The sequence below is a fragment of the Castor canadensis genome, chromosome 1 (genome assembly GCF_047511655.1).
Source record: "Castor canadensis chromosome 1, mCasCan1.hap1v2, whole genome shotgun sequence".
NCBI classification, from domain to species: Eukaryota; Metazoa; Chordata; class Mammalia; order Rodentia; family Castoridae; genus Castor; species Castor canadensis.
In genome coordinates, this window is record NC_133386.1 from 118,345,172 (window position 1) to 118,347,351 (window position 2,180).

The window sequence follows — 2,180 nt, forward strand, 5'->3', positions numbered from 1 at the left end:
AGTCTTGTAGGGGTACTATAGGGTACTGTGGTTTTTGTTTTGTTTTGTTTTGCCTCTTAAAAATATGTAGTGGATTTACTCTAATGAAGGTAGTTTAATGATACTGAAATAAAAAATATTAGCAGTCTATATGAAATAAAAAATGAATATAAATTAACCAACTCCATGGTCATTTCCAATTAAACAATAACACAAATACATATTCATCTTTTTCTTTACATAGAAGTAATACACAAGAACATGATATAAAGATACTGGCAAAAGAAGTCAGAATGACTAAAAATACACTAAAATATACTAAAAACTGTTGTGGAATATGTTTCAATAGCAACATTCTATGTGAATAAAAACCCTGATTTAATTCCAGGATTTTTTCATGCCAGAAGCATGATTGATTTTAATTTCTTAAAAATAGATAATGGTAACACAGCATATTGGCTTATTAATAATAAAGGCATTTTACATACACAGTATCAGTGTGAACAAAAAACTCTTAATATTGCTTACTATAGTGTTTTCAATTTTTAAAATCTTTTCAACATAAGAAAATAACTGCGTACATGTGTTTTTTATAAAACAATAAAAATGGATGGTGATCTCTCTTCGTAGCTCCTCATAATTCCTTCTGCAGGACTGTATTAAGACCAGAAGTTCTTAATCAACATGACCAAATAAGCATATCAATCTTGGAAGTGGCAGATGCAAACTCTCTTCATAGTGTCCTCTCAGCTCACTGAAGTTCAAGCTGCTCTTTTGGATATTTTCTACTTCAGTGTGAGGTAGATTATTAGGGGTCATTATGCAGCTTTGTAAAAGAAAAAAATGTTTTTTATTTCTCTCAATACAACTGTATTAGATAAGCATTCACATCCGTATCTATATTACCAATATATCCTAGTACCAAAGAAAGATGGTTTTCCTCTTCCCACAATCCACCTAATTGTTTTAAAATCTTAATATTTCCATTTTTATTACTATTTGAAACCAGTTAACTATTACATATTCTTCAAGTTTGCTTTTAAATAATGGCGTTTCATAGCAGCCAAGCGAGATATATTGCTTTTCTTTCTGTAAACTGTTGCTGAGCATAGAAGACAGTCTATCACAACTCCAAGATCTTCTGTCCTCACCAAATAAGCTACAAATTCATTTACTTGCCTTTCACCAAAAAGTTAAAGCTACATTCACTCTCTAGTTCCTGATGAACAAAATTTAGGTCATTGTTTCATGGTCCTGAGGAAGCTCAGAAAAACCCCACTGTTTTTCGATGATGGGCTTTCTGTCTGTGAAGACTCAGCATCCCTGGAGTTAACCAAGTATGTTCGACTAATGTGGGGTAATTTTTCAGGCAGGTGAACTGCACAAACCAGTTCATTTTCTTTATTGACCATGTCACAGCCCCCACTTGTAGGGGACTGCATTTCTCTGTAACAAGGATTTGGAAATGGATGATGAACTTTCTTTCTGTGATAGATCACCGTATGTGATTTATCTGAGCCTTTTGCAGGTTGTTCAACTATTCTATTCATGCAAGCAGCCAACTGTTTTGGAGATTTTTTAAACTTCAAGTTCTTATTAATGAAATTAGACATCCTCTTTTTAGGAATATCAATGGAATGTCCCTCAATATTATTACAAAAATTCTGTTTTTCAACATTGTGTGTTTCACATGGCATAATCTCTTAAATAACAGTGACACCACGCCCCCTGCGCCCATGGTACTGCGGAGCCTCCACCCAGCCCAGAGCCTCTGGCTCCCTCCGCACTCCACTCCCAGCCTTTCAAACACTACTGCGCGAGGCCCTGATACTGTGTCACCTACCTTCAAGCTCCCCAGTTCTTTTCTTGGCCATTCCAAGTACAATGATGAGTCCATGAGAGGTCTCCTTTCTATCACTGTGTTTTTGATTTCTAGAGCTTCCTAATAGTTCTTCACTAGAATTTTCATCTCTCTGCTTATATTGCTCCTGTGTTCCCACATTTTGTTTACTTGTCCCATTAGAGCTCTTAACACCTTAATCAGTTATTTTAAGTTCCATTTTCTTTTCTTTTTTTTTGTGGGACTGGGATTTGAATTCAGGGCTTTATTATTATAAATTTTTAATTAGGTATATTCATTATACAGGGGGGATTTGTAGTGACAATTCCAATCAGACTTAGAGTGCACATTATTTACATTG

At 34.7% G+C, this 2,180-nt stretch overlaps 1 pseudogene; it reads right to left on the minus strand.

Annotated features, from left to right (window-relative positions):
* Nucleotides 1–838: 838 nt before the first annotated feature.
* On the minus strand, nt 839–1,676 carry LOC109699707 (KATNB1-like protein 1 pseudogene; annotated as a pseudogene).
* Nucleotides 1,677–2,180: the final 504 nt, after the last annotated feature.